At 48.3% G+C, this 17695-nt stretch overlaps 4 non-coding genes and 2 pseudogenes across 4 annotated transcripts; all 6 read right to left on the reverse strand.

The window, feature by feature from the left end:
* Nucleotides 1–1621: 1621 nt before the first annotated feature.
* Nucleotides 1622–1812, reverse strand: LOC131738913 (U2 spliceosomal RNA). Its single transcript, XR_009330081.1, has one exon. It is a non-coding gene; the product is annotated as a U2 spliceosomal RNA (small nuclear RNA).
* A 598-nt stretch (nucleotides 1813–2410) lies between these two features.
* LOC131738676 (U2 spliceosomal RNA) lies at nucleotides 2411–2565 on the reverse strand (annotated as a pseudogene).
* A 7038-nt stretch (nucleotides 2566–9603) lies between these two features.
* Nucleotides 9604–9794, reverse strand: LOC131738914 (U2 spliceosomal RNA). Its single transcript, XR_009330082.1, has one exon. It is a non-coding gene; the product is annotated as a U2 spliceosomal RNA (small nuclear RNA).
* Nucleotides 9795–10392: 598 nt separating this feature from the next.
* LOC131738915 (U2 spliceosomal RNA) lies at nucleotides 10393–10583 on the reverse strand. The gene has a single exon (XR_009330083.1). It is a non-coding gene; the product is annotated as a U2 spliceosomal RNA (small nuclear RNA).
* Nucleotides 10584–11182: 599 nt separating this feature from the next.
* LOC131738436 (U2 spliceosomal RNA) lies at nucleotides 11183–11369 on the reverse strand. Its single transcript, XR_009329963.1, has one exon. It is a non-coding gene; the product is annotated as a U2 spliceosomal RNA (small nuclear RNA).
* A 3371-nt stretch (nucleotides 11370–14740) lies between these two features.
* Nucleotides 14741–14873, reverse strand: LOC131738830 (U2 spliceosomal RNA; annotated as a pseudogene).
* Between the last annotated feature and the right edge of the window lie 2822 nt (nucleotides 14874–17695).

Raw genomic sequence — 17695 nt, forward strand, 5'->3', positions numbered from 1 at the left:
CAGGTGTCCTAATTCCCCACATTTCCTGCAGAGTTTTGGCATCCCATTATAGAATACCAGCCCTCTGTTGGGCCCTAACACTATGGAGTTTGGAATGTGGCGGACGCCTCCAATGCCCGATGGATCAACATTAAGGCGTACCAGCCACTTTCTGGCTCCTGTCCAAACCCCATCTTCATCTGTAATTTTCCTCCCTTCTGATGACACCCTCCCATAGCGGTTAAGCCATGTTGTAATATCATAGTCGCTAACAGCCTCATTGAAAAATTGGACAGTAACAACTTTCATTTCTCTGTCTGTCAGTGCATCCACACAAAATTCTTTGTATGGAGCGAGATATTTATTCTCCCCCCAAAAGGACCACATTTCTTGTAACTTTTGGGGGTTCCTAAAACTGACCTCAAACACTTCCTTAAGCCCTGGCAATTTCACCAAACAATTCAAGTCAGAAGGGGAAAAACCCATACCCCTCTGAAGAATGGTCCGGCTGAACTCCAGTCTCGTCAGTCCTGGTTCCGTTTCATCTTGCTTGTTTCTTGTGAAGCGCACCGCATTGTGCCTCCTTGTTTCCTGGGTTGGCCGGAACGCCATCCTTCAGCTGGCTCCTCCGATTGGGGTGGGAGAAGCCTCTGGACATCCGGGTTGTCTCTCTCTACGGAAAAGAGACAACGTAAGCAGCAAATCTGGGCAGTTGAAGGAACTATTACTTTAGTCCCTGAGGAGATGGTCGCCTCGCAAGAGGGACCCCCTCCCCAGGTGAACGGTGTCCTTCCCTGACGGAGTAGGGGGCGCTGCTTGGCACCGAGACCACGTAGGAAGAATCGTGGCTGTGACGCCTCCTCGGGGTCCGGGGCCGCCCTCTGCTCCTCCCAGATGGCGCCCTCTGCTGGGCGCCTGCTGCTCTCTCGGTCTGGATCTCGATTACAATCAAGGGCTGGGGATGAGGTCGTCTAGGTCATCAAAGGGTCCTCAAAGGTCGTCTGGATGGTAGGTCCTCCTTCTCTCTAACTCCAGGAACGTCTGGAAAAGCCGGAACCGCCTGAAAAAGAAAAAAACGGGAACCGCCTGAAAAAGAAAAAACTGCTCTCAACAGTCAACAAAATCTTGAAAGACCCTCGGCCTGGATTGGGCAAGCCAAAACCAGACTGAGCATTAGTCTTCCAAAAAGTTGCCGAGCTGAAGAAAGCCAGTCAAAAATAAAAAAAATTCTGTTCCTCCTCACCCGAACAAACCTCTCACAGACCCTCGGAGGGAGCGGGCAATGCCACTACCCTCTAAGCCTTAGTCTTAGAAAGATTTATTCGAACTGAAGAGAAGCCAGAGTATATGGCTGGCTAAGAAGGACCTGGCATAGGGACATGTTCCACCACACTTGTCTGGTTAGCTGCATGCTCCCAGGAAACAAACTGCTGCTGTCTACATCATCACCACATGTGAATAAAAGAAAGAAAGACAGCAAGAAAGAAAGAGAGAAAGAAAGAGAAAGAAAGAAAGAGAGAAAGAAAAAAAAAGAAGTAAAACGGCGGTAAAACTTGCATCAACACTGGCACTCTCCCTCCAGCAGGGGTAGACAAAATGCTCACAGGAGAGATCCAGATCTGACTTTGACCAACGTTAGAGAAAGGTGTGCACCGTTCCCGGAGGTACTGCAATACCGGGCCGATGCGTGGAGTGGACGGAGCAAGCCCCTGTTCCATCTCCCGATTCCAAAAATCAATTTAATATATGGTCCCCTGATAGGGGACGTATCAGATATTAAACTGATAAGAACAGATACTACACTTGATCTTAGCCAAAAGGCCGAGAAGCGATGGCGACTTGGCCCTTGCCCGGGGCCCCCTTGCCCGGACGGCACAGGGGGATTCAAAGGTGGGTGCAAAATTCCAAGCATAAGCAGACCCCCAAAAAACGGGCTGCTGCTTCCAGAGGGGAAATGTGCAATTTAAGCAGGAGGAAACAAAACAAAGCAAAAACACACACATAACACCAAAAACAAAACATAAACTGGCGGAGTGCGTCTTACAAATAGTCATGCCAAGCTGCTATGCTGTGCAAGGTGCCTTGGGTAACTACAACTGTGCCTCGCTGGCTGGCTGGCTTGCTAAGAAGGTCCTGGCATAGGGACATGTTCCACCACACTTGTCTGGTTAGCTGCATGCTCCCAGGAAACAACCTGCTGCTGTCTACATCATCACCACATGTGAATAAAAGAAAGAAAGACAGCAAGAAAGAAAGAGAGAAAGAAAGAGAGAAAGAGAGAAAGAAAGAGAGAAAGAAAGAAAGAGAGAAAGAAAAAAAAAGAAGTAAAACGGCGGGAAAACTTGCATCAACACTGTCACTCTCCCTCCAGCAGGGGTAGACAAAATGCTCACAGGAGAGATCCAGATCTGACTTTGACCAACGTTAGAGAAAGGTGTGCACCGTTCCCGGAGGTACTGCAATACCGGGCCGATGCGTGGAGTGGACGGAGCAAGCCCCTGTTCCATCTCCCGATTCCAAAAATCAATTTAATATATGGTCCCCTGATAGGGGACGTATCAGATATTAATACTCTTTTATTGAGATTTTACATTTTTTACATTTACACCCATTCGTTTTTTCATTCATTTTACATTTCTTTTAAAGATGACATTCATGCATACAGACATACATTTTGTTTTAAAAGCATTTAAAACACATTTAAAAACACCAAGACAATTGTGCTTTGTACATGGTTAAAACAGACACAGATTAAAATCAACATGAAAAAAACCTGTGCTGTTTTAAAAGTGACTGGAAAAAAAGAACCATCTATAAAAAACCAGTGCTTGTGAGGGCCGGGGAGTGCTCTCTAAAAGTTCAAAAGTGAACATAAAACTATATTACTAAAACAGGGACAGGGGAAAAGGGACAGTGTGTGGAACAGTGAGTTAAAATTCTAAAATTTTAAAACACTTAAAATGTAACTTTTAATAGTTTACATTAAAAATCTTAAAGATACATAAAACAAAACAAAACAAAATCAAATAAAACATTCAACATAAATCAAATAAAAGTCCATAAAACTGAAACAAAAAGACTACATAAAACCAGGGCACCGTTCAAAAACGGTCATGCCAGCTAAAAAGGGCGGAATGCTGGCATGACAAAATAAATAAAAGGCTTAGCGGTGCCCCGTAGTCCCGCTCCTAGGAGCTAGCGGTTCCAGTTTTTTCCTTTATTCCATCTTCACGTCCTGAAGTCCGGCGATCCTCCACTCCGCGCAGGCCTTGTCCTTCCCGAGGGTCCGGATGTCCAGAATTACAAAGTCCTTGATAAGAGTTTGTGCCCTTCTGGTCGTGGTGATAGTGTCTAGCTCCTGCTTGTGATAGACACAGACGTTACGGCCTTCCCACAGGATCTGCTTGACAACATTGATGACACGCCAAACGCACTTAGCTGTGCTGGTATCGATTCCTCCCGCAGGCCCATAGAGCACAGTCTCAGCGGTCATCTTGGCCGTGTCAGCAAACCTGTTTAGGAAGACAGAGACAGAGAGCCAGACACTGCCAGCCACATCACACTCCCAGAAGATATGGGCTGGTGTTTCTCTCTTGCGGCACTTTGCATAGGGGCATGTTTCTACTTGGGCTAGTCCCCTCCTGAACATGAACGCTCGAGTGGGGAGTGCACTGTGGACGGTGTTCCATGCTATATCCTTCTGGACATTACTGAGGCAGCTGTGAGACACATTCTCCCAGATTTTTTGGCTTTGGGTGAGGGAGAAAGTAGCTACTTTTTCAATTTCCTGGGAACCGGCAAGATATTTAGTTACAGCCTTGTATTCCCAGGAGGCCAATTTTGCTTTATCTAAGCCCAATTTATATATAGTGTCCCTTAAGGTTCTATAATACAATGGGGGGTCCCAGGAGTACGGCACGGTGTTATCAATAGTGCAGAGGCCCAAGGCCCTGAGACAGGTGGCAAAATAGAAACGATTCATGTAACATACCTTCCTGTCCAGGGCCTGGATGTTCTTGATAGTTTGCGTGAGCCCCTGCACTCGGGTGAGCTGCACAACGTCCGGGACCCCCTTACCTCCCTTCTTGTCGGCTTTACTCAGGGTGGCTCGCTTTACCCTCTCCATCTTGCTGCCCCAGATAAAGCGGTGGATAATGCGGTCCACCACTTTTTTGGTGGTCCTGTCTGGGGGAAAGATTTTTCCTACATAAGAGAGGATGGGGAACAGTATAGACTTGGTTATTAATACTCTACCCGTCATTGTTAAGGATCTTGTGCTCCATCCGCCAATCTTTTTACGGACCTGGTTAATGGCCGCCGTCCAGCTCTGGGCCCCCGAGCTATTGTTCTCGAAAATGAGGCCCAGAATCTTGATTTTGTCCTTTTTGACAGGGTACATGTCCGACAGTTCCCTATCTACCTGCCAATTTTTAGACACGTAGACTTCGCTCTTGGACTTATTAATCACTGCCCCGGTCGCCGTGCAGTACTTCTCAAGGATATTAGTAATCCGAGGTACCGACGATGTGTTGGTGCAAATGAGTGTCACATCGTCCATATATGCTGTTGTTTTGACCTGGACCCTGTTGGATCCAGGCAGCTGGAAACCAGTTATATTGGTATCCCTACGAATTGCCTGCAGGAGGGGTTCAATGCACACGACATATAGCAGTGGGGATAGTGGGCAACCCTGTCTGACCCCTGACTGGATAGATATTTTACCAGTCAGGTGCCTGTTCACCAAGACTCGGGTACTAATGTTTGTATATATGGTTTTAACCCACTCCCTAAGTCCAGGAGCGAATTTCATCTGGTCCATCACTTTGTACATATATTCATGGCTTACCCTATCGAACGCCTTCTCCTGGTCAAGGTTGAACAGGCAGAGGGGATGGTTCCGTTCTCTAGAATAAGCCAGAATGTCCCTTGTTAACATTAAAATATCCGTGATGGACCTCCCTGGGACGCCACAAGCCTGGTCAGGGCCAATGACCAAAGGGAGGTGTACTTGTAGCCGGAGCATCAGAGCTTTGGCTAGTATCTTGTAATCCACGCAAAGGAGGCTGATTGGGCGCCAATTCCGTAGATCTTTAACTTCCCCTTTCTTATGAAGGAGAGTAATTACACTCTCCCGCATAGAAGGGCCCAACCGCTTCTCCCTGTAGACCGCTCTGTAGACCTCCGCTAAATGGACTTTTAGCGTGTCCCAAAAAAGATGGTAATACTCACCCGGGATGCCATCTGGACCTGGCGTCTTACCGGTGTTCATGGTCTTAACCGCCTGGGTGAGCTCCTCCAGCGTGAGTTCTGGGTCCTTCTCCTCCTCCTCGTCGTCCCGCACTGAGTCAGGCTCCAACTGGCTCAGGAACCACTCTATCAGGGTGTCATCTGTAGCTTTGATGTTATACAGGTCCCTATAGAAGTTCTCTACCACTTTTTTCACTCCCTCACTATCCTCTACTATCCTCCCCCTGCTGTCGAGCATGGAGGACATCAAGTGCCGCTTCTCCCTCGTTTTCTGGAAGAAGAAGCGAGTACACTTTTCGTCTTCCTCCATTTTTTGCACTTTTGCATTGTGCATGACCTTTCGTTGTTCCTCCCTACAAAGCACTGAAAGATCTAGCTTGGTCTGGGCTATCTCGTCGCTTACAGGGAACCCCCGAAGCTGAAGCAGGCTCAGACGCTGGAGGGCAGCATTCAGGTATTTATATTTGGCCCTCCTTTCTTTTGCTTTCCTCTTGCCTGCTGCTATGAAATAACCCTTAGTTCTCATTTTGACCATCTCCCACCACTCTATAGGGGAGTTGAATAGGTCACGCAAAGTGGTCCACTCAACAAGCCTGCTCTTATAGGCTGCAGCTATGGAGGGGTCATCGAGTAAGGAGGTGTTTAATTTCCAGACCCCTGACCCCATCTGGGAGGTCTGAGGGACCTGCAATGTTACCAGAGAAGAAGACGGCCTGGGTGTCTACTGCCATCTTCGTAAGGGAGCTGGTATGCAGGACGAGATCTATACGGGAGAAGGAGGTCCCAGATGAGCTCACCCAGGTAAAGGGAGGCACCAGGTCCTTACCTGCATCACACAGGGAGAAATCAGATATTACGGAGGACAAAACTCTACTAGAGCGGTCGTTGCGTGGCCTGCTCCGGTCTACGTCCCTCAGAGCACAATTGAAGTCACCTGACACGATGACGGGTACGTTCCTCAGCAGGAGTGGACGCAGCTGTGGAAAAAATTGAACTCTTTCGTTTTGGTTAGTGGGTGCGTAGACATTGACCAGTCTGAGGGGAGTGTTGTTGTATGTCACATCCACGCTCAGAATTCTACCAGGTTCTACCTCCCTGCTGCTGCGGGAGGTAATAAATGGGTTTTTAAACAGGATACCTACTCCGTCGGCTCTGGCTATGTTGGAGCCCGACCAGAAGGAGTCCCCCAGGGTCCAACTCTCCTTCAGGTCCCTATAATCAGGGCTCGACGAAATACCACACTCCTGCAGAAAGATGAGATCTGCTTTCAAGTTAGCTAGATAGTTTAGTACATCAAATCTTTTTTGTGTCTCCCTGATGCTCCTGACATTAACAGACACACATATCAGGGCCATCAGGGTAGCTAACAAGAAAAGGAGTCGCTGCGTCCACCCCATAGCGACTATGATTGGGAGGTCGGGACACTCTTCCTACTCTTAGCTCTACGCTTGCTTCGAGGGGGCTTGGGCTTATTTGCAACTCCCATCACCCCTGAGAAGGTACTCACTGCTGCCTCGTCCAAGAAGGCACCGTCTTTATATGCACAGTACGTGGAGTTGTTGGGGCTATTCAACTCCCCACAAGGTAAGTCTGGTGGAACTTGCTCAGGGCCCCTCGGAACGTGTGGGTCAGCTTTGTCCTGGGGGGGGGTTATGACAGACAGCATTCTTTGGCTGTTACCGTCTGTTGAATTGGAGCTGTTAGCAGACTTCTGGCTTACCGTGTCCAGGGGTATTCCCATGTCCTCCAGTGCTGTATCTAGGAGGACCTCTAGGGGGCCCCTGGTTTTGCCCATACAAGGGAGGGGGTCAAGGATGCTTTGAAGGGAGGCCCTTCGCTTGAAGAGGGTCATTGCTACAGAGGTACTGCTGGTCAGGGAAGGTGTTGACCCCGACCTCTCCCTCGGTGCATTAGTGAACACCTCTTCTGCGAGGTGTGCTAGGGTTTGTGCCAACGACTGGGAAGGCTGGCTGGGGATGCCCTGGCTGGCTGCTACCTGCCCACTAGGTGGCAGTGTAGCCGTCCCACTCGCCTCCGTCTCTGCCTGCGAGGGCAAGACTGGGGACTTTGTGTGGACATTAGCTGGTTTTGGATCTATGGGGGCCACCTGCAACTTGCTGTCTTTGATCCTGATCTTCTTTCTTTCCCCCCCTCGTCTCTACCCTTTCTTTTCCCCACCCTCTGCTGGTTCTTCACTCCCTTCCCCTCCTTCTCACTCTCACTTTCACTGTCGCTTTTGCTTTCCTCCCCCACGGACTCAATCCTTATGGCGTCATAACGAGAGCCGAGGGGGAGTGCTGGCGCTGAGAGGGCCCTACTCAGGGGGGGGCCGCTGCTGGGTCCGGGCTCCCTCCCTGACTCGTGTTCTGCATCAGAGGAGCTACTGGAGGAGCTAGTGGAGTGGCTGTTGTACTCTCTCTCTGGGCTGGGGGAAGGGGTCCTCGTAAAACGGGACATGTCTCGGGGGCGGGGGGGTGAGGGGGTGCTGGTGATGATGGTGGTGCTGGAGTCTGGGTCTTGGATACTGTTGGTGGTGATGTGGACTGATCTTTGTTACTTGCTCCCTCTTCCTGCTCAGGCCTAGGCTTGTTCATGTTTGCCTTGCTGGCTCTGGCCATGTTGGCATAGGAAGAGGGGCAGTCCTTAAACAGGTGCCCCTTCTTTCCACACAAATTGCACTGCCTCTCTTCTCTGCAGTGGCTGGTCTCGTGGGGGGCGCCGCAGTTCCTGCACTTGACTACAGTACACGCGGCCGCCAGGTGTCCTAATTCCCCACATTTCCTGCAGAGTTTTGGCATCCCATTATAGAATACCAGCCCTCTGTTGGGCCCTAACACTATGGAGTTTGGAATGTGGCGGACGCCTCCAATGCCCGATGGATCAACATTAAGGCGTACCAGCCACTTTCTGGCTCCTGTCCAAACCCCATCTTCATCTGTAATTTTCCTCCCTTCTGATGACACCCTCCCATAGCGGTTAAGCCATGTTGTAATATCATAGTCGCTAACAGCCTCATTGAAAAATTGGACAGTAACAACTTTCATTTCTCTGTCTGTCAGTGCATCCACACAAAATTCTTTGTATGGAGCGAGATATTTATTCTCCCCCCAAAAGGACCACATTTCTTGTAACTTTTGGGGGTTCCTAAAACTGACCTCAAACACTTCCTTAAGCCCTGGCAATTTCACCAAACAATTCAAGTCAGAAGGGGAAAAACCCATACCCCTCTGAAGAATGGTCCGGCTGAACTCCAGTCTCGTCAGTCCTGGTTCCGTTTCATCTTGCTTGTTTCTTGTGAAGCGCACCGCATTGTGCCTCCTGGTTTCCTGGGTTGGCCGGAACGCCATCCTTCAGCTGGCTCCTCCGATTGGGGTGGGAGAAGCCTCTGGACATCCGGGTTGTCTCTCTCTACGGAAAAGAGACAACGTAAGCAGCAAATCTGGGCAGTTGAAGGAACTATTACTTTAGTCCCTGAGGAGATGGTCGCCTCGCAAGAGGGACCCCCTCCCCAGGTGAACGGTGTCCTTCCCTGGCGGAGTAGGGGGCGCTGCTTGGCACCGAGACCACGTAGGAAGAATCGTGGCTGTGACGCCTCCTCGGGGTCCGGGGCCGCCCTCTGCTCCTCCCAGATGGCGCCCTCTGCTGGGCGCCTGCTGCTCTCTCGGTCTGGATCTCGATTACAATCAAGGGCTGGGGATGAGGTCGTCTAGGTCATCAAAGGGTCCTCAAAGGTCGTCTGGATGGTAGGTCCTCCTTCTCTCTAACTCCAGGAACGTCTGGAAAAGCCGGAACCGCCTGAAAAAGAAAAAAACGGGAACCGCCTGAAAAAGAAAAAACTGCTCTCAACAGTCAACAAAATCTTGAAAGACCCTCGGCCTGGATTGGGCAAGCCAAAACCAGACTGAGCATTAGTCTTCCAAAAAGTTGCCGAGCTGAAGAAAGCCAGTCAAAAATAAAAAAAATTCTGTTCCTCCTCACCCGAACAAACCTCTCACAGACCCTCGGAGGGAGCGGGCAATGCCACTACCCTCTAAACCTTAGTCTTAGAAAGATTTATTCGAACTGAAGAGAAGCCAGAGTATATGGCTGGCTAAGAAGGACCTGGCATAGGGACATGTTCCACCACACTTGTCTGGTTAGCTGCATGCTCCCAGGAAACAAACTGCTGCTGTCTACATCATCACCACATGTGAATAAAAGAAAGAAAGACAGCAAGAAAGAAAGAGAGAAAGAAAGAGAAAGAAAGAAAGAGAGAAAGAAAAAAAAAGAAGTAAAACGGCGGGAAAACTTGCATCAACACTGGCACTCTCCCTCCAGCAGGGGTAGACAAAATGCTCACAGGAGAGATCCAGATCTGACTTTGACCAACGTTAGAGAAAGGTGTGCACCGTTCCCGGAGGTACTGCAATACCGGGCCGATGCGTGGAGTGGACGGAGCAAGCCCCTGTTCCATCTCCCGATTCCAAAAATCAATTTAATATATGGTCCCCTGATAGGGGACGTATCAGATATTAAACTGATAAGAACAGATACTACACTTGATCTTAGCCAAAAGGCCGAGAAGCGATGGCGACTTGGCCCTTGCCCGGGGCCCCCCAGCCCGGACGGCACAGGGGGATTCAAAGGTGGGTGCAAAATTCCAAGCACAAGCAGACCCCCAAAAAACGGGCTGCTGCTTCCAGAGGGGAAATGTGCAATTTAAGCAGGAGGAAACAAAACAAAGCAAAAATACACACATAACACCAAAAACAAAACATAAACTGGCGGAGTGCGTCTTACAAATAGTCATGCCAAGCTGCTATGCTGTGCAAGGTGCCTTGGGTAACTACAACTGTGCCTCGCTGGCTGGCTGGCTTGCTAAGAAGGTCCTGGCATAGGGACATGTTCCACCACACTTGTCTGGTTAGCTGCATGCTCCCAGGAAACAACCTGCTGCTGTCTACATCATCACCACATGTGAATAAAAGAAAGAAAGACAGCAAGAAAGAAAGAGAGAAAGAAAGAGAGAAAGAGAGAAAGAAAGAGAGAAAGAAAGAAAGAGAGAAAGAAAAAAAAAGAAGTAAAACGGCGGGAAAACTTGCATCAACACTGGCACTCTCCCTCCAGCAGGGGTAGACAAAATGCTCACAGGAGAGATCCAGATCTGACTTTGACCAACGTTAGAGAAAGGTGTGCACCGTTCCCGGAGGTACTGCAATACCGGGCCGATGCGTGGAGTGGACGGAGCAAGCCCCTGTTCCATCTCCCGATTCCAAAAATCAATTTAATATATGGTCCCCTGATAGGGGACGTATCAGATATTAAACTGATAAGAACAGATACTACACTTGATCTTAGCCAAAAGGCCGAGAAGCGATGGCGACTTGGCCCTTGCCCGGGGCCCCCCAGCCCGGACGGCACAGGGGGATTCAAAGGTGGGTGCAAAATTCCAAGCACAAGCAGACCCCCAAAAAACGGGCTGCTGCTTCCAGAGGGGAAATGGGCAATTTAAGCAGGAGGAAACAAAACAAAGCAAAAACACACACATAACACCAAAAACAAAACATAAACTGGCGGAGTGCGTCTTACAAATAGTCATGCCAAGCTGCTATGCTGTGCAAGGTGCCTTGGGTAACTACAACTGTGCCTCGCTGGCTGGCTGGCTTGCTAAGAAGGTCCTGGCATAGGGACATGTTCCACCACACTTGTCTGGTTAGCTGCATGCTCCCAGGAAACAACCTGCTGCTGTCTACATCATCACCACATGTGAATAAAAGAAAGAAAGACAGCAAGAAAGAAAGAGAGAAAGAAAGAGAGAAAGAGAGAAAGAAAGAGAGAAAGAAAGAAAGAGAGAAAGAAAAAAAAAAGAAGTAAAACGGCGGGAAAACTTGCATCAACACTGGCACTCTCCCTCCAGCAGGGGTAGACAAAATGCTCACAGGAGAGATCCAGATCTGACTTTGACCAACGTTAGAGAAAGGTGTGCACCGTTCCCGGAGGTACTGCAATACCGGGCCGATGCGTGGAGTGGACAGAGCAAGCCCCTGTTCCATCTCCCGATTCCAAAAATCAATTTAATATATGGTCCCCTGATAGGGGACGTATCAGATATTAAACTGATAAGAACAGATACGAGAAAGAGAGAAAGAAAGAGAGAAAGAGATTTTACATTTTTTACATTTACACCCATTCGTTTTTTTCATTCATTTTACATTTCTTTTAAAGATGACATTCATGCATACAGACATACATTTTGTTTTAAAAGCATTTAAAATACATTTAAAAACACCAAGACAATTGTGCTTTGTACATGGTTAAAACAGACACAGATTAAAATCAACATGAAAAAAACCTGTGCTGCTTTAAAAGTGACTGGAAAAAAAGAACCATCTATAAAAAACCAGTGTTTGTGAGGGCCGGGGAGTGCTCTCTAAAAAAGTTCAAAAGTGAACATAAAACTAGATCTAAAACAGGGACAGGGGAAAAGGGACAGTGTATAGAACAGTGAGTTAAAATTCTAAAATTTTAAAACACTTAAAATGTAACTTTTAATAGTTTACATTAAAAATCTTAAGATACATAAAACAAAACAAAACAAAATCAAATAAAACATTCAACGTAAATCAAATAAAAGTCCATAAAACTGAAACAAAAAGACTACATAAAACCAGGGCACCGTTGAAAAAACGGTCATGCCAGCTAAAAAGGGCGGAATGCTGGCATGACAAAATAAATAAAAGGCTTAGCGGTGCCCCGTAGTCCCGCTCCTAGGAGCTAGCGGTTCCAGTTTTTTCCTTTATTCCATCTTCACGTCCTGAAGTCCGGCGATCCTCCACTCCGCGCAGGCCTTGTCCTTCCCGAGGGTCCGGATGTCCAGAATTACAAAGTCCTTGATAAGAGTTTGTGCCCTTCTGGTCGTGGTGATAGTGTCTAGCTCCTGCTTGTGATAGACACAGACGTTACGGCCTTCCCACAGGATCTGCTTGACAACATTGATGACACGCCAAACGCACTTAGCTGTGCTGGTATCGATTCCTCCCGCAGGCCCATAGAGCACAGTCTCAGCGGTCATCTTGGCCGTGTCAGCAAACCTGTTTAGGAAGACAGAGACAGAGAGCCAGACACTGCCAGCCACATCACACTCCCAGAAGATATGGGCTGGTGTTTCTCTCTTGCGGCACTTTGCATAGGGGCATGTTTCTACTTGGGCTAGTCCCCTCCTGAACATGAACGCTCGAGTGGGGAGTGCACTGTGGACGGTGTTCCATGCTATATCCTTCTGGACATTACTGAGGCAGCTGTGAGACACATTCTCCCAGATTTTTTGGCTTTGGGTGAGGGAGAAAGTAGCTACTTTTTCAATTTCCTGGGAACCGGCAAGATATTTAGTTACAGCCTTGTATTCCCAGGAGGCCAATTTTGCTTTATCTGAGCCCAATTTATATATAGTGTCCCATAAGGTTCTATAATACAATGGGGGGTCCCAGGAGTACGGCACGGTGTTATCAATAGTGCAGAGGCCCAAGGCCCTGAGACAGGTGGCAAAATAGAAACGATTCATGTAACATACCTTCCTGTCCAGAGCCTGGATGTTCTTGATAGTTTGCGTGAGCCCCTGCACTCGGGTGAGCTGCACAACGTCCGGGACCCCCTTACCTCCCTTCGAGTCTGGGTCTTGGATACTGTTGGTGGTGATGTGGACTGATCTTTGTTACTTGCTCCCTCTTCCTGCTCAGGCCTTGGCTTGTTCATGTTTGCCTTGCTGGCTCTGGCCATGTTGGCATAGGAAGAGGGGCAGTCCTTAAACAGGTGCCCCTTCTTTCCACACAAATTGCACTGCCTCTCTTCTCAGCAGTGGCTGGTCTCGTGGGGGGCGCCGCAGTTCCTGCACTTGACTACAGTACACGCGGCCGTCAGGTGTCCTAATTCCCCACATTTCCTGCAGAGTTTTGGCATCCCATTATAGAATACCAGCCCTCTGTTGGGCCCTAACACTATGGAGTTTGGAATGTGGCGGACGCCTCCAATGCCCGATGGATCAACATTAAGGCGTACCAGCCACTTTCTGGCTCCTGTCCAAACCCCATCTTCATCTGTAATTTTCCTCCCTTCTGATGACACCCTCCCATAGCGGTTAAGCCATGTTGTAATATCATAGTCGCTAACAGCCTCATTGAAAAATTGGACAGTAACAACTTTCATTTCTCTGTCTGTCAGTGCATCCACACAAAATTCTTTGTATGGAGCGAGATATTTATTCTCCCCCCAAAAGGACCACATTTCTTGTAACTTTTGGGGGTTCCTAAAACTGACCTCAAACACTTCCTTAAGCCCTGGCAATTTCACCAAACAATTCAAGTCAGAAGGGGAAAAACCCATACCCCTCTGAAGAATGGTCCGGCTGAACTCCAGTCTCGTCAGTCCTGGTTCCGTTTCATCTTGCTTGTTTCTTGTGAAGCGCACCGCATTGTGCCTCCTGGTTTCCTGGGTTGGCCGGAACGCCATCCTTCAGCTGGCTCCTCCGATTGGGGTGGGAGAAGCCTCTGGACGTCCGGGTTGTCTCTCTCTATGGAAAAGAGACAACGTAAGCAGCAAATCTGGGCAGTTGAAGGAACTATTACTTTAGTCCCTGAGGAGATGGTCGCCTCGCAAGAGGGACCCCCTCCCCAGGTGAACGGTGTCCTTCCCTGGCGGAGTAGGGGGCGCTGCTTGGCACCGAGACCACGTAGGAAGAATCGTGGCTGTGACGCCTCCTCGGGGTCCGGGGCCGCCCTCTGCTCCTCCCAGATGGCGCCCTCTGCTGGGCGCCTGCTGCTCTCTCGGTCTGGATCTCGATTACAATCAAGGGCTGGGGATGAGGTCGTCTAGGTCATCAAAGGGTCCTCAAAGGTCGTCTGGATGGTAGGTCCTCCTTCTCTCTAACTCCAGGAACGTCTGGAAAAGCCGGAACCGCCTGAAAAAGAAAAAAACGGGAACCGCCTGAAAAAGAAAAAACTGCTCTCAACAGTCAACAAAATCTTGAAAGACCCTCGGCCTGGATTGGGCAAGCCAAAACCAGACTGAGCATTAGTCTTCCAAAAAGTTGCCGAGCTGAAGAAAGCCAGTCAAAAATAAAAAAAATTCTGTTCCTCCTCACCCGAACAAACCTCTCACAGACCCTCGGAGGGAGCGGGCAATGCCACTACCCTCTAAGCCTTAGTCTTAGAAAGATTTATTCGAACTGAAGAGAAGCCAGAGTATATGGCTGGCTAAGAAGGACCTGGCATAGGGACATGTTCCACCACACTTGTCTGGTTAGCTGCATGCTCCCAGGAAACAAACTGCTGCTGTCTACATCATCACCACATGTGAATAAAAGAAAGAAAGACAGCAAGAAAGAAAGAGAGAAAGAAAGAGAAAGAAAGAAAGAGAGAAAGAAAAAAAAAGAAGTAAAACGGCGGGAAAACTTGCATCAACACTGGCACTCTCCCTCCAGCAGGGGTAGACAAAATGCTCACAGGAGAGATCCAGATCTGACTTTGACCAACGTTAGAGAAAGGTGTGCACCGTTCCCGGAGGTACTGCAATACCGGGCCGATGCGTGGAGTGGACGGAGCAAGCCCCTGTTCCATCTCCCTATTCCAAAAATCAATTTAATATATGGTCCCCTGATACTCTTTTATTGAGATTTTACATTTTTTTACATTTACACCCATTCGTTTTTTCATTCATTTTACATTTCTTTTAAAGATGACATTCATGCATACAGACATACATTTTGTTTTAAAAGCATTTAAAACACATTTAAAAACACCAAGACAATTGTGCTTTGTACATGGTTAAAACAGACACAGATTAAAATCAACATGAAAAAAACCTGTGCTGTTTTAAAAGTGACTGGAAAAAAAGAACCATCTATAAAAAACCAGTGCTTGTGAGGGCCGGGGAGTGCTCTCTAAAAGTTCAAAAGTGAACATAAAACTATATTACTAAAACAGGGACAGGGGAAAAGGGACAGTGTGTGGAACAGTGAGTTAAAATTCTAAAATTTTAAAACACTTAAAATGTAACTTTTAATAGTTTACATTAAAAATCTTAAAGATACATAAAACAAAACAAAATCAAATATAACATTCAACATAAATCAAATAAAAGTCCATAAAACTGAAACAAAAAGACTACATAAAACCAGGGCACCGTTCAAAAACGGTCATGCCAGCTAAAAAGGGCGGAATGCTGGCATGACAAAATAAATAAAAGGCTTAGCGGTGCCCCGTAGTCCCGCTCCTAGGAGCTAGCGGTTCCAGTTTTTTCCTTTATTCCATCTTCACGTCCTGAAGTCCGGCGATCCTCCACTCCGCGCAGGCCTTGTCCTTCCCGAGGGTCCGGATGTCCAGAATTACAAAGTCCTTGATAAGAGTTTGTGCCCTTCTGGTCGTGGTGATAGTGTCTAGCTCCTGCTTGTGATAGACACAGACGTTACGGCCTTCCCACAGGATCTGCTTGACAACATTGATGACACGCCAAACGCACTTAGCTGTGCTGGTAGTGATTCCTCCCGCAGGCCCATAGAGCACAGTCTCAGCGGTCATCTTGGCCGTGTCAGCAAACCTGTTTAGGAAGACAGAGACAGAGAGCCAGACACTGCCAGCCACATCACACTCCCAGAAGATATGGGCTGGTGTTTCTCTCTTGCGGCACTTTGCATAGGGGCATGTTTCTACTTGGGCTAGTCCCCTCCTGAACATGAACGCTCGAGTGGGGAGTGCACTGTGGACGGTGTTCCATGCTATATCCTTCTGGACATTACTGAGGCAGCTGTGAGACACATTCTCCCAGATTTTTTGGCTTTGGGTGAGGGAGAAAGTAGCTACTTTTTCAATTTCCTGGGAACCGGCAAGATATTTAGTTACAGCCTTGTATTCCCAGGAGGCCAATTTTGCTTTATCTAAGCCCAATTTATATATAGTGTCCCTTAAGGTTCTATAATACAATGGGGGGTCCCAGGAGTACGGCACGGTGTTATCAATAGTGCAGAGGCCCAAGGCCCTGAGACAGGTGGCAAAATAGAAACGATTCATGTAACATACCTTCCTGTCCAGGGCCTGGATGTTCTTGATAGTTTGCGTGAGCCCCTGCACTCGGGTGAGCTGCACAACGTCCGGGACCCCCTTACCTCCCTTCTTGTCGGCTTTACTCAGAGTGGCTCGCTTTACCCTCTCCATCTTGCTGCCCCAGATAAAGCGGTGGATAATGCGGTCCACCACTTTTTTGGTGGTCCTGTCTGGGGGAAAGATTTTTCCTACATAAGAGAGGATGGGGAACAGTATAGACTTGGTTATTAATACTCTACCCGTCATTGTTAAGGATCTTGTGCTCCATCCGCCAATCTTTTTACGGACCTGGTTAATGGCCGCCGTCCAGCTCTGGGCCCCCGAGCTATTGTTCTCGAAAATGAGGCCCAGAATCTTGATTTTGTCCTTTTTGACAGGGTACATGTCCGACAGTTCCCTATCTACCTGCCAATTTTTAGACACGTAGACTTCGCTCTTGGACTTATTAATCACTGCCCCGGTCGCCGTGCAGTACTTCTCAAGGATATTACTAATCCGAGGTACCGACGATGTGTTGGTGCAAATGAGTGACACATCGTCCATATATGCTGTTGTTTTGACCTGGACCCCGTTGGATCCAGGCAGCTGGAAACCAGTTATATTGGTATCCCTACGAATTGCCTGCAGGAGGGGTTCAATGCACACGACATATAGCAGTGGGGATAGTGGGCAACCCTGTCTGACCCCTGACTGGATAGATATTTTACCAGTCAGGTGCCTGTTCACCAAGACTCGGGTACTAATGTTTGTATATATGGTTTTAACCCACTCCCTAAGTCCAGGAGCGAATTTCATCTGGTCCATCACTTTGTACATATATTCATGGCTTACCCTATCGAACGCCTTCTCCTGGTCAAGGTTGAACAGGCAGAGGGGATGGTTCCGTTCTCTAGAATAAGCCAGAATGTCCCTTGTTAACATTAAAATATCCGTGATGGACCTCCCTGGGACGCCACAAGCCTGGTCAGGGCCAATGACCAAAGGGAGGTGTACTTGTAGCCGGAGCATCAGAGCTTTGGCTAGTATCTTGTAATCCACGCAAAGGAGGCTGATTGGGCGCCAATTCCGTAGATCTTTAACTTCCCCTTTCTTATGAAGGAGAGTAATTACACTCTCCCGCATAGAAGGGCCCAACCGCTTCTCCCTATAGACCGCTCTGTAGACCTCCGCTAAATGGACTTTTAGCGTGTCCCAAAAAAGATGGTAATACTCACCCGGGATGCCATCTGGACCTGGCGTCTTACCGGTGTTCATGGTCTTAACCGCCTGGGTGAGCTCCTCCAGCGTGAGTTCTGGGTCCTTCTCCTCCTCCTCCTCGTCCCGCACTGAGTCAGGCTCCAACTGGCTCAGGAACCACTCTATCAGGGTGTCATCTGTAGCTTTGATGTTATACAGGT

This window comes from Acipenser ruthenus, chromosome 10 (assembly GCF_902713425.1).
Source record: "Acipenser ruthenus chromosome 10, fAciRut3.2 maternal haplotype, whole genome shotgun sequence".
Classification (NCBI taxonomy): Eukaryota; Metazoa; Chordata; class Actinopteri; order Acipenseriformes; family Acipenseridae; genus Acipenser; species Acipenser ruthenus.